The 14,794-nt window shown below is 38.6% G+C and overlaps 1 pseudogene; it reads left to right on the top strand.

Moving 5' to 3' along the window:
- The first annotated feature begins 543 nt into the window (after window positions 1-543).
- On the top strand, window positions 544-1,834 carry LOC143642150 (eukaryotic translation initiation factor 5 pseudogene; annotated as a pseudogene).
- The last annotated feature ends 12,960 nt before the right edge of the window (window positions 1,835-14,794 follow it).

Here is a 14,794-nt window from a genome sequence, read left to right as displayed (position 1 = left end):
CTCTATTTATATCTGCTTTCCTACATATTTTCCACAATTCATCATTGTGACTGACTCTTCACATGTGCTGATATTTACATTCACTCTTTAACCGAAACCCTATTTGTAAAGAACTTTTGGTAGTCAGAGCGAGAACATTCCAGAGGTCGCCAGGCTCGGCGCTGCTGGTGTGGACGCTGACGTCGCTGGGACAGCCCTTCCCGCTGCTCGGCGGCGGCACCTGCCTGGCCGCCCTCCACTCGCCCGCCCCGCCGCTCCGGGCCCAGTTTCCAGCGCCTCTTCCTCCCAGTCCCGGGCGAGCAGCGTTGGGTTTATGTCTTTATTTGACGAAAACGAGCTGTTGTGCAGCCATTGGTACCTGTATTGGGGAAACATAGCGTACAAGCAAGGAGCTTACAGCCTCAGCGGCGAAAATTTTTTCATGTCAGAGACCGAGAACTCTTGCAGTCATTTATGTCATCCCTTCTTCTCCAGACAGAAGATACCGAAAAGTTGCAATCAAAGATCTCTTCATCTTATTGATAAAGCCACTAATAAGTCAAAATGTCTGTCAACGTCAACCGCAGCGTGTCAGACCAGTTCTATCGCTACAAGATGCCCCGTCTGATTGCCAAGGTTGAAGGCAAAGGAAATGGAATCAAGACAGTTATAGTCAACATGGTTGACGTTGCAAAGGCACTTAATCGGCTACCAACGTATCCCACCAAATATTTTTTTTGTGAGTTGGGAGCACAGACCCAGTTTGATGTTAAGAATGACCGTTACATTGTCAATGGATCTCATGAGGCGAATCAGCTGCAAGACATGTTGGATGGATTCATTAAAAAATTTGTTCTCTGTCCTGAGTGTGAGAATCCTGAAACAGAACTGCATGTCAATCCAAAGAAGCAAACAATAGGTAATTCTTGTAAAGCCTGTGGCTACCGAGGCATGCTTGACACACATCATAAACTCTGCACATTTATTCTCAAAAACCCACCTGAGAATAGTGACAGTGGTCCAGAAAAGAAAGAAAAGGAAAAGAAAAATAGAAAGGGAAAAGACAAGGAAAATGGTTCTGTATCCAGCAGTGAGACACCACCACCACCACCACCAAATGAAATCAGTCCTCCTCCACATGCTGTGGAAGAAGAGGAGGATGATGATTGGGGAGAGGATTCAACTGAAGAATCTCAGAGGCGTAGAATGGATGAAATTAGTGACCACACAAAAGTTCTGACACTCAGTGATGATTTGGAAAGAACTGTAGAAGAGCGTGTCAATATTCTGTTTGATTTTGTTAAGAAAAAAAAGAAGAGGGTATCATTGACTCATCAGACAAAGAAATTGTCGCAGAAGCAGAAAGGCTGGATGTAAAAGCCATGGGCCCTCTTGTTTTAACTGAAGTTCTTTTTAATGAGAAAATTAGAGAACAGATTAAGAAATACAGGTGCCACTTCTTATGATTTTGTCACAATAACAAAAAAGCTCAATGATACCTTCTTCATGGTTTGGAGTGTGTGGTGGCAATGCATCAAGCTCAGCTCCTCTCTAAGATTCCACATATCTTGAAGGAAATGTATGACGCAGACCTTTTAGAAGAGGAGGTCATCATCAGCTGGTCGGAAATGGCCTCTAAGAAATATGTATCAAAGAACTTGCCAAAGAGATTCGTGTCAAAGCAGAACCATTTTTAAAGTGGTTGAAGGAAGCAGAGGAAGAATCTTCTGGTGGTGAAGAAGAAGATAAAGATGAGAACATTGAGGTGGTGTACTCAAAGACTGCCAGTGTACCGAAAGTTGAAACTGTGAAGTCTGAAAACAAGGATGATGACATTGATATTGACGCCATTTAAAAGAATGGATGCAACCTAGCTTAACAGTGAAATGCTGCAAATTTTTCTCCATTATCAGCCAGAAGTGCAACATGTATGTGTAAAAGCTAAAATGGCTTAACATCATGCTACACTTTAATACTAAAAATATATTACTGTGAGTGGTCTGTAATTAGCCCAATGAGACATCTAGGAAGTCCATACACACATCAGTGAGCAAATGTAGTTTGCTTATTTATAGCATGTTTCTTTTGGAAAAACTAGTGGTGGACACATTTGGATCACATTTATACAGTTTTAAAAATAAAGATTTGATTTTGGTCATTCTTCAGATTTTGGGCTCTGAATGACTTAGCTAAAGTAATTGGCTCCTTTTAAAAAGTGGTGCCATCATTTAACCTTACATGGTCCTTGGAGCCTGGTAGATTTTGTTAGGTGCTGAGACCATTCAGGGGTTTTCAGCAGAATGTAAACAAACTTGTTTGTAATGATCTTACTGAGCTGTTAAATCTAGTACTTTTGAATTTTTTTAGTCCCTCAAATTGGCATCTGTAATTTTTTTGTGCTGAGATAGACTGATAATCAAATGACAGTGCAACATCTTGTTGAGAAATAAAAATAATCTGAGTGTCCTATAAATAATTTTAAGAACTGGTTTTGAAGTTTGGAGTTGTGATTTTTCAGTTCATGTACACTAGCCCCAAATTTTAGTCTTTGGAGTCATGTGCATTGCACGTTGGATGAGCCAGGGAAAAATTAATAAATTAACAAATAAGTATTTTAATGTGTATGTAGTGGTTGCTCTGTAACAAGAGAAAACTCAAACTTTGAGGTGTGATTAAATAATAAATTCTGATTTTATTTGGGGGAAACAGGGAAAGGTGCATTTAATATCTAACAAGAACTCACCAGTTTTTCAGCTTTTACGCTTAAGGTTTAAATTATAATTTCAAAATGTTGAGACATTCTATATTGTGTTCAGTATGTCGTGCACCCCCCCAAAAAAAAAGAAAAAAAAAATATTGTGGTTTATTCAATGCCTTTTACATTTGGACATGTAGCTTATGCTGTTTTAGATTTTGGTTATTGCCTTGCCAAAAAAGTGTTGCTATATTTCAAACTGGATTTTTTACCCCCCAAAAGAGTCTTATTTAAAAAAGAAACAAGATAAAGGCATATTTCTACACACCTTTCTCACCACTGGACAGATCTTCCAAACAAAAGTTGAATAAGGAATCTATAGAACTCAATAACATAATTAATAAACTAGACTTAATTGACATATATAGAATATACCACCCAAGATCAAGCAGTTACACTTTTTTCTCAGCAGCACATGGATCCTTCTCAAAAATAGATCATATATTATGTCACAGGGAAACTCTTAGACAATATAAAGGAGTAGAGATAATACCATGCATCTTATCTGATCATAATGGAATGAAATTGAAAATCAACGATAAAAGAAGGAAGGAAAAATCATGCATCACTTGGAGAATGAACAATAGGTTACTGAATGATCAATGGGTTATAGAAGACATCAGGGAGGAAATTAAAAAATTCATAGAGATAAATGAAAACACAGACACAACATATCGAAATCTGTGGGACACATTGAAAGCAGTTCTAAGAGGAAAATTTATTGCTTGGAGTTAATTCCTTAAAAAAAGAAAAAACCAACAAATAAATGATCTCATACTTCAACTCAAAATCCTAGAAAAATAAGACCAAAACAACAGCAAAAGAAGTAGAAGACAAGAAATAATTAAAATCAGAGCTGAAATTAATGAAATCGAAACAAAAGAAACAATTGAAAAAATTGACAAAACTAAAAGTTGGTTCTTTGAAAAAAATAAATAAAATCGACAGACCCTTAGCCACGCTAACGAAGAGAAGAAGAGAGACAACTCAAATTACTAGCATACAGGATGAAAAAGGCAATATAACAACAGACACTTCAGAAATACAGAAGATTATCAGAAATTATTTTGAATCTTTATACTCCAATAAAATAGAAGATAGTGAAGGCATCAATAAATTTCTTAAGTCATATGATTTGCCCAGATTGAGTCAGGAGGATATAGACAACCTAAACAGACCAATATCAATTGAGGAAATAGAAGAAACCATCAAAAGATTACCAACTATGAAAAGCCCAGGACCGGATGTTTATACAGCAGAGTTTTACAAAACCATTAAAGAGGAACTAATACCAATATTTTTCAAGCTATTTCAGGAAACAGAAAAAGAGGGAGAACTTCCAAATTCATTCTATGAGGCCAACATCACCCTGATTCCTAAATCAGACAAAGACACTTCAAAGAAAGAAAACTAGAGACCAATATCTCTAACGAACCTAGATGCAAAAATCCTCAATAAAACTCTGGCAAACCGGAAACAAAAACATATCAAAAAAATTGTGCACCATGATCAGGTAGGATTTGTCCCTGGGATGCAAGGTTGGTTCAATATACGGAAATCAACAAATGTTATTCATCACATCAATAGGCTTAAAAATTAGAACCATATTATCATCTCGATAGATGCAGAAAAAGCATTCGACAAAGTACAGCATCCCTTTATGTTCAAAACTCTAGAAAAACTAGGGATAACAGGAACATACCTCAATATTGTAAAAGCAATCTATGCTAAGCCTCAGGTTAGCATCATTCTGAATGGAGAAAAACTGAAGGCATTCCCTCTAAAATCTGGAACAAGACAGGGATGCCCTCTCTCACAACTTCTGTTCAACATAGTACTCGAATCACTGGCCAGAGCAATTAGACAGACGAAAGAAATTAAAGGCAGAAAATTGGAAAAGAAGAACTCAAATTATCACTATTTGCAGATGACATGATTCTATACCTAGCAGACCCAAAAGGGTCTACAAAGAAACTATTAGAGCTAATAAATGAATTCAGCAAAGTGGCAGGATATAAAATCAACACGCATAAATCAAAAGCATTCCTGTAATTCAGCGACAAATCCTCTGAAATGGAAATGAGGACAACCACCCCATTCACAATATCCTCAAAAAAATAAAATACTTGGGAATCAACCTAACAAAAGAGGTGAAAGACTTATACAATGAAAACTACAGAACCCTAAAGAGAGAAATTGAAGAAGATCTTAGAAGATGGAAAAATATACCCTGTTCATGGATAGGTAGAACTAACATCATCAAAATGGCGATATTACCAAAAGTTCTCTATAGGTTTAATGCAATGCCAATCAAAATCCCAACGGCATTTCTTGTAGAAATAGAGAAAGCAATCATGAAATTCATATGGAAAAATAAAAGACCCAGAATAGCAAAAACAATGCTAAGCAGGAAGTGTGAATCAGGCGGTATAGCTATACCAGACTTCAAACTATACTACAGAGCAATAGTAACAAAAACAGCAAGGTACTGGTACCAAAACAGGCGGGTGGACCAATGGTATAGAATAGAGGACACAGAAACCAATCCACAAAACTACAACTATCTTATATTTGATAAAGGGGCTAAAGCATGCAATGGAGGAAGGATAGCATCTCCAACAAATGGTGTTGGGAAAACTGGAAATCCATATGCAACAAAATGAAACTGAATCTCTTTATTTCACCATGCACAAAAGTTAACTCAAAGTGGATCAAGGAACTTGATATCAAATCAGAGACATGGCGTCTGATAGAAGAAAAAGTTGGCTATGATCTACATACTGTGGGGTCAGGCTCCAAATTCCTCAATAGGACACCCACAGCACAACAGTTAATAACTGAATCAACAAATGGGACTTACTCAAACTAAAAAGTTTTTTCTCAGCAAAAGAAACAGTAAGAGAGGTAAATAGGGAGCCTAGGTCCTGGGAACAAATCTTTACTCCTCACACTTCAGACAGAGCCCTAATATCCAGAATATACAAAGAACTAAAAAAATTCGACAATGAGATAACAAATAACCCAATGAACAAATGGGCCAAGACCTGAACAGAAATTTCCCAGAGGAGGACATACAATCAATGAACAAGTATATGAAAAAATGCTCACCATCTCTAGCAGTCAGAGAAATGCAAATCAAAACCACCCTAAGATACCATCTCACTCCAGTAAGATTGGCAGCCATTAGGAAGTCAAACAACAACAAGTGCTGGTGAGGATTTGGGGAAAAGGGTACTTTTGTACATTGCTGGTGGGACTGCAAATTGTTGCGGCCAATTTGGAAAGCAGTATGGAGATTTCTTGGAAAGCTCTGAATGGAACCACCGTTTGATCTAGCTATTCCCCTACTCGGTCTATTCCCTAAAGACCTAAAAAGAGCACACTATAGGGACACTGCTACATCCATGTTCATTGCAGCACAATTCACAATAGCAAGACTGTGGAACCAACCTATATGCCCTTCAATAGAGGAATGGATAAAAAAAAATGTGGCATTTATACACAATGGAGTTTTACTCTGCATTAAGAAATGAGAAAATCATAGAATTTGGAGGGAAATGGATGGCATTAGAGCAGATTATGCTAAGCTAGCCAATCCCTTAAAAACAAATGCCAAATGTCTTCTTTGATATAAGGAGAGTAACTAAGAACAGAGTAGGGATGAAGAGCATGAGAAGAAGATTAACATTAAACAGGGATGAGAGGTGGGAGGGAAAGGGAGAGAGAAGGGAAATTGCATGTAAATGGAAGGAGACCCTCAGGGGTATACAAAATTACATACAAGAGGTAATGAGGGGAAAGAAGGAAAAATATAAGGGGGAGAAATGAATTACAGTAGAAATGGGTAGAGAGAGAAGAGGGGAGGGGAGGGGGAGGGGACATAGTAGAGGATAGGAAAGGCAGCAGAATACAACAGACACCAGAATGGCAATATGTAAATCAATGGTTGTGCAACTGATGTGATTCTGCACTCTGTATATGGGGTACAAATGGGAGCTCATATCCCACTTGAATCAAAGTGTGAAATATGATATATCAAAAACTATGTAATGTGTTGAAACCTACAATAAAAATTAATTTTAAAAAAATGAACTTTTGGTACAAATTCTATACTCACTCTTCTTTCTAAACCTAATGACTATTTTGCTAATCCTACGGACTATCCCTTTTTGACTGGATGTTCTGCTTGTTATTCCATCATCCAAGGTACAAGATCCTATTTCATTGTATATTGATTTATCTGAGACATCTGTGCAGAATATAATTCAAAGCTAAGTATCCCACTCAAGGGCCCAATGCCCTACTTGGCTTCAAATCTTCCCTAGATTTCTGTTTCCATACTTATATTTCACCTATATATTCTATATATCACAGCTTCCCTATACCATTATTCATCTTGCAGAATGATTCCTAACCCAAATCGAACATGTTATTAACAATTCACTGTTCCCTCAATCTAACTTTACAGCAGTGCAGGGACAGACTTGGTCTTACAATACAGGAATGTAGGAGATCTTCCACTTGCTGAGAATCTCAAAGATCCATGCAGAAATAATCCCTGAAGAAGATGTAGACTGCTATGAAGGACCCGAGAGAGAAAAAGTCATTTTCCATGGCAAACAACCTGGTCAGGATGAAGGAATGTGTCTGAATCAGCCTCTCTCTTTTTAATGTAGAGCAAATGGACTAAACCAGGCCTGTGTGGAGATCTTTCCCCTGGTACCTATGGTTGATATACCATTAAAACTTGTGAAAGTGTCAGAGGAAGTAGGGGCAGCCTCCATCTCATGGGACCCAAGGAAGAAATTGTTAGGACAAAGTGGTTGCCAAGGCTGTGAGCTCATTCAGCTCATGAGGGAAGTGACCTACTTCACTTCTTTGGTGATGGAATTCTCTGAACTTGGGATCCCGGAAACCAGGCTCCCAGAGCCAGGCCCAGTAACAGTCACAGAGGTCTCAATTGTTTTGGATTTATCATTGAGAGAGTCAGTCTTTCTTGGTAACTACAGATGTGAGGATGGCCAAATGCAAGGAAAATTCTGAAGAGGGGTCTTTCCTGAGAAAGCAGGTAGTGGCTTACCACTGGCTCCTGATAACTTCACAGAGTGGGCCAAGGAGTCCAGATTTGAGAACAAACAGGCCATTTCGTGGGAACAAAGTATGGCCAACCAGGCAGAGGAGACTCCAGATAGTCAGAGACCTACTTGAGGGAAGGAGGTGCCTTTATGGGAATGAGTGTGCGTTTGTGGTTTTGTCTCATGTTCTGAGAATAGGTAGGAAAAGCGGTTTCTTTTGTTTGGAATGGTGTGTTTCTAGTAAGTCATTTGACAAGGCGAGTGTTTCTATGTCTGTGTATCCCACTGTGTCCGTGGTTGTAGACATTACAATAGAAACTGCATCAATGGATGTGTCCTGTCTAGGAAAAAGCTTACCAACACTCATCCTGCCCAATTTATGAAAGAACGGAGGCTTGCCTTATTGATGGGCAAGACCTGCTACCTTCCTAAGTTTCTGTTTTCTTACTGAATTCTGGCCACTCTCCAGAATAGGCTCATGGTTTTGTGACCAAGATATGTACCCCCTCCAAGCTCTGTGACATGGCCATGTACTGGATAGCTGAAAGGAATGGCGAGAATCTCAGAAAACTCGGACATCAGAGAGCAGATGAGCTAGCAGAGCTCCATGTTTGTGGAGTGGTTACCATGTCCCTTACTTTTGGAAACTGCTCTACCACCTCCAAGATTGTGAACTCCTGAGCGTATTCCATTCCAGATATGCATTCACAGATTTTCTAACTTTTCTCCTCTAATTGTGTCTTACTAGGGGCGAAGGTAATGTCAAGGCATTTTTGTGGATGAGAGTGGGACATATTTGTGTAGCACATGTTTGCATACACATTGGATTCATTTTCCAAATTTTCATTCGAAATACTGAATCCCTGAAACTAATTCATAAACTACTAGACTCTGACTACTAATCCTAATATGATGGAGAAAAATAAACCAAACAGAATAGAAATACAAGCAGTTCAGTGGAGGCATGGTGTATAGTTGTAGTTGCTATTTGCATTATGTACAGTAGGTGTTAAAAATCTAGTTAATTTTTAATTGAAATAGATCTCCATGTGTTTTTAAAGTTAATAAATATGTGAATTCCTGTCTCCCTTTCTCTGTTGCCTATTGAGAACATGTATTTTTATATGCACATGTAGAATCCTACCTGGTATCACATGTACATTCTTGTGAGGTGGCTGACTTGGCAGATACAAATTATAAGAAGATATCACTCCTCATAAACCCTGTTGGATATTAAAATTCAACCTATGGGTGACCTTCGTAGTTGAACAACATTATTCATAAATCCATGTTCAGTAAAATTAAAAATTTTGGACCTGTGGACTATTTATATTTCACCATGAATTTCGATTGGCATATATATTCCTAATTTTTAATGTCCTTGTGTGTTTTCTGTGTGTATATATATATATATATATATATATATATATATATATATATATTCCAGATTTTTCAAAATATGAAATATATGTCTTATTATACACTCCGTAAATACATTCATATTCATATATGTGGATTTATAGTCAACTTTTCACAAGATTATTCTCAGAAATATTCACTCACCTGAAATACATATTTGTTTCCTAGAACTGAGAACTACCTTCAGTGAAAGGTGCATACAAATTCTAATATTTCTACAGTCACTTACACAGTTTAACATCAGGGCTAGTAGATTACTATGTGGCATGATGTGTATTTTGACGTTCATTTTTATTCAACACTGGTACACTACTATTTCTTCAGTTTATGCACATCATTGGATACATATTTCATCCAAAATTTCAAAATTTAAAACATCTGTTTCACTTTCAATCACTTCCTGCTGCAGAACACATGTATTCCTCCAGGTTTCTTGACTGGTCTTTCATGAGACTTTTTTACAAACACATTATTTTCGATTTCCTTAATCACTTTTGAAGCAAACCTCACACACTCTTCATGATAAACCATAAACCTAATATTACGATTAGATGTATAACAGGTTGTAATGAATGTATGTATACCATTATCAATATAAGATATCCTGTATATTTTCAGATATCAATTTATTCCAATTCCAATTTCTAAAGTTGGATCCAGTTATATTATTTATTCACAGTATGCTCTATTCATGCATCATCTCTATATTCATCAAAACAGGGTACACCTATTTGTATACCCAATACTAATTTATAGGTTTTAAAAATATTGCTCCCCATAATGGTGGAAGAAATACTCATGTCACCTGATCTACATGTACATTTTATCACAGTAATATTCTGGACACAAATACAAAGATCACACTTATGAATTTACCAAAGCCTAAATTGAAAGTGAGTATATATTACTAATAACATCCATTTCCAGGTTGCCTAATGCTCTCAAATGTCAATACTATTGGTGACTACATATTTGTTTCTTCCTAAGATTATATATTCAACCTCAAGCATGTTGAAAATGTCTAATCCTATCACTCAATTTACACTTTGCCTGATTTCCTAATGTCTCTATTGATATCTGCTTTCCTACATAAGTTTCCCAGTTTATCATTGTGACTGATTCTTCATAAGTGCTGACATTTACAATCACTCTCTAAAGGAAACCCTATTGCTAAAGAACTATTGGTCCAACTTGAAGACTCACTCTTCTTCCGAAACCTAGGATCTTCCTAAACCTACTGACTATCCCTTTTTGACTGGATGTTCTCTTCGACATTCAGGCATCTGAGGTACAAGTTTTTATTCCATTGTGTATAGGTTTATCTGATACCACAGTGCAAAATGTAATTCAAAGCTAAATATCCCAATCAAGGGCCTAATGCCCTTCCTGGCTTCAAATCTTACCTAGATTTCTGTTTTCATACTTACCTTTCAAATATATATTCTTATAAATATTGCAGGTGCCCAATACCATTATTCATCCAGCAAAATGATTCCTAACACAAATAAAACATGTTATTAACCCTAAGCATACACTGTTCCCTAAATCTAAATTTACAGAGAGGAGGCACATAGTTGGTCTTACAATACAGGAATGTAGGGGAACTTCCCCCTAATGAGAACCTCAAAGTTCCTTGTAGAAATGATCACTGGAGAATATATACGCAGCTATGAAGGACCTGAGAGCGCAAAAGTCATGTTTAATGGCAAACAACCTTTTCAGAATTAAGGGTTCTGTCTGAATCAGCCTCTCTCTTCTTAATACAGAAAAGATGGACCAAACCAAGCCTGTGTGGGTAGCAGTTCCTGGGTGCCTATGGTTGATATACCATTCTAACTTGTGAAAGTGTCACAGGAAGTAGGGGCAGCCTGTTTCTCATTTGACACTTGGAAGCCAAACCTGGCCTGTCTGGAGAGATTTTCCTGGGTGCCTATGGTTGATATACCATTCTAACTTGTGAAATTGTCACAGGTATTAGGGGCAGATTCTGTCTCATGGGACCCTTGGAAGCAACTGTTAGAACAAAGTGGTTGCCAAGGCAGTGACCTCATTCAGTTCCTGAAGGAAGTGACCTCACCTCACTTCTTTGGTGATGGAAATCTCTGAACTTGGGATTCATGAAGCAAGGCACCCAGAGGCAGCCTGAGTCCCAGTCCCAGTGGTCTCACTTGTTTGGGTTTACCGATGACAGAGTCAGTCTTTCCTGGTACCTACTGATGTGAGAATGGCCAGATTCCAGCAAAGCTATGAAGAGGGGCCTTTCCTGAGAAAGCAGGTAGTGGCTCACCTCTGGGTCCTGACACATTCTCAGAGTTGGCCAAGGAGACCAGAACTGAGACAGGTAAGGCCATTTCAGGGGAACATAGTATTGCCCACCAATCAGAGGACAATCAAGATAGTCACAGACCTTCTTGGGGAAAAAGGTGCCTTTGTGGATGTGGGGGTGGGTTTGTGGTTTTGTCTCATGTTCTGAGAATAGGTAGGCAAGGCGCTTTTTTTTGGTGTGGAATGAACTGTTTCTAGTAAGTCATTTGACAAAGCGAGTGTTTCTATTTCTGTTTATCACACTGTGTCCGTGGTGGTAGACATTAGAAAAGAGAATGCATCAATGGATGTGTCCTGTCTAGTAGAAAGCTTCCCAGCATTCACACTGCCCAATTTTTGAATGCACTTCAGATTGCCTTATCGGTGGGTAACAACTGGAATCTTCCTAAGTTCCAGTTTTCTTCCAAAATTCTTGCCCCTCTCCAGAATAGGCTTATGGTTTTGTGTCTAAGGTATGTACCACCTCCAAGCTCTGTGGCATGGCCATGTACTGGAGAGCTCAAGGGAATGGCGAGCATCTCAGAAAAATCAGATATCAGAATGACCATTAAATCTCAGTGGAGAAACCCTGCTTTGCACCTTTTGCTTACCTATTGTTCTCTTGCCCTGAATGTCAGGAAGTTCTTTGCCTCAGGCCACCCCTTTGTGAAGCCTGAAGAAAACAGTTTTAAAATGGAAATGAATGGGCATCACCTGGGGCTCTTTGCTTAATTGCTTTGGAAAGGGATGTGTCTGAGTCAGCCTCTTGGCCCTGTGTGAGGCTGTGTCTTAGATTCTCAGCATCTGATGGATCTAAAAAAAGATCCCATGGGTGCATCCAAAACTAAAATGGCCAAAAGAGCAGTCATTGTGGATTAAGACTGCCACCTTCCTCTCTAGGGTTCCTGACATCCATCAATTGAGAATAGGGATCCTTTGGGTCAAATGAGTTCTTCAAAGCCCTGCAGAGGCTAGCCCATATGCTCTTGGGTTTTCTCATGACTCCAATTCACATTAAGAATCTAAACCCCACAGACAGTAGGCCTCCAATTGGAGAAGCAGAGCAGTATTAACTGCAGGCCTATTTGATCACTCCTGATTCACAGTCTGGATTTGAAGGCCACACAGACTTTAGGCAAATGAGGGGCAAGGGAGGTTATTTTGGAAACTGTCTTGACCTCGCCCCTCATGGAAACCTCCATCCAGAGTTTATGATGAGTGTCTACAAGGAAGAAGATAAGGACCATGTGGGAGCATTTTGTTTTGAATTGTGGTAATTTGTGTGGCACTTGGAAGAGGTGAATGGATCCACCTGGGCTTGAACACTGGTGTGATTCCCTTTTGAGACTTTCCATAAGCACTTTTGAAGCAAAACTCACACACTCTTCATGATAAACCATAAACCTAATATTACCTTTAGATGTATAAGTGGTTGGAATGAATGTATGTGTATCAATATAAGATTTCCTGTATATTTTCAGATATGAATTGAATGCATTACTTAAATTTGGAACCCATTATATTATTTATTCACAGTACGGTCTATTCATGCATTATCTCTATATTCATAGTCATAGGGTACACCTATTTGTACACCCAATACTAATTTGTACATCGTCAAAATATTGCTCCCAGAAATTGCGGAAGATATACTCAAGTCACCTTATCTACATATACATTTTATCACAGTAATATTCTGGACACAAAAAGCAAAGGTCACACTTATTATTTTACCAATGTAAAGGTCAGGCGAGCGTCGGAGGAAGAGACCACAAGAGACTTTCTCATGCAACATCCAAGGGTTTATGGGCGTCCAGCATGCTGGGGCTCAGAGCTCCCTTGAATAGAGCAGAGAGCCCTGAGAACAGCTTAAGCAGAGCTTATATACTTTCCTTGGAGAGGGCAGAGAGGGAAGATTATTGATGGCTCAGGGTGAGTGGGCAGTTTGCATGCAAATGGGTGAGGGAGTACATTCTACAGTTTTGCAGTTGGTACAGTACATTCAGAAAACAAGATAAGCAAACTGTTCTCAAAATATCAACAGTGTTTTGTTAAACATACCAAAAAACTGGAAGTGACAAATACCTATTTTGTTAAACTTTCATTCCCCACTTTTTCTTTTGGTTACTTTTAATCATAAAAGTGATCATTGGGGGTGTCATATTTTATGTCTGCTACTGTGGTATATTGTTTTCTTATTACCATAAGTTTAACTTGTCCAATTTGAGCTTGGAGAAAGTAAACTACATGGTTGAGCAAACAAGGTCCAACAGTTAGCAATAATATGAGGATTATTAAGGGACCGGCCAGGGCTGATGAGAGCGTAGTTAACCAGGGGGACTCTGTGAACCAAGACTCAAACCACCCTTTTTGGGCCTCTCTCTCTTGTTGATGCTCTACAAGGCGTCTTCTTAATTTAATCATAGATTCTTTTGCAACTCCAGTGTGGTCGGCATAATAACAACATTCTTCCCTCAATGCAGGACAAAGGCCGCTTCTCTCATGAAGAGGAGGTCGAACCCTCGACTGTTCTGTAAAACAACTTCAGAGAGAGAGGTTAAAGATTCCTGTAAAGCTGTGATGGAGGTTTTTAATACCTTTAAGTTTTGGTCTATTGCTGCTTCTAATTGGGTCATTTGTTGTGTCCCATCGACTAGGGCAGTGGTTCCTGTGCCCACCCTGCAGCAACTCCTATTCCTAATAGGATGGAGAAAGTGAGGGATACAGGTTTCCAGTGGAACCAGTTTGTATGCCCCCACTATTGAAACTTTAAATGATCCTGCGTCATGATAGAGCACTCTGGGAAACATCTGCACCATTACATACTTAAACCCATCTGTTGATCATTTTATGAAAACATAAACAATGCTTAAGTATATAGAATTATACTGTTGTAGGAACGGACAAGGCAAGGCACCTAAGATAGCACAGAAGACAGAGAAACAGTCCTATTTGTTTGCAACCGAATTTAGAGGGCATTGCTTCTGTTGTAATCAATTAATCCCATGAACCCCAAGTTTAGGTAGTTTCAGAATTTTGTACCCAACATGTAACATAAGTGGCTCAGAAATTCACAGACTGCAGAAGTTCACAAAACAGAGTTTTTGTTTCTTTTTTTTTCCCTCTGCTCTGGGCAAGTTAACTTTTAAAGGACACCTGGGAGGGAGAGAGCTTTTTTCTTCTCTTTTTTTTTGTTCCTCCCAGCTGGTACCATGGAGCCCAGTTGTAAACTTCTTTATCTTAGAAATGTAGCCATCTTTGG

Source organism: Callospermophilus lateralis, chromosome 9 (genome assembly GCF_048772815.1).
Source record: "Callospermophilus lateralis isolate mCalLat2 chromosome 9, mCalLat2.hap1, whole genome shotgun sequence".
NCBI lineage: Eukaryota > Metazoa > Chordata > Mammalia > Rodentia > Sciuridae > Callospermophilus > Callospermophilus lateralis.
The sequence above is the reverse complement of the archived record's forward strand: the minus strand, read 5'-3'. Positions and strand labels throughout refer to the sequence as shown.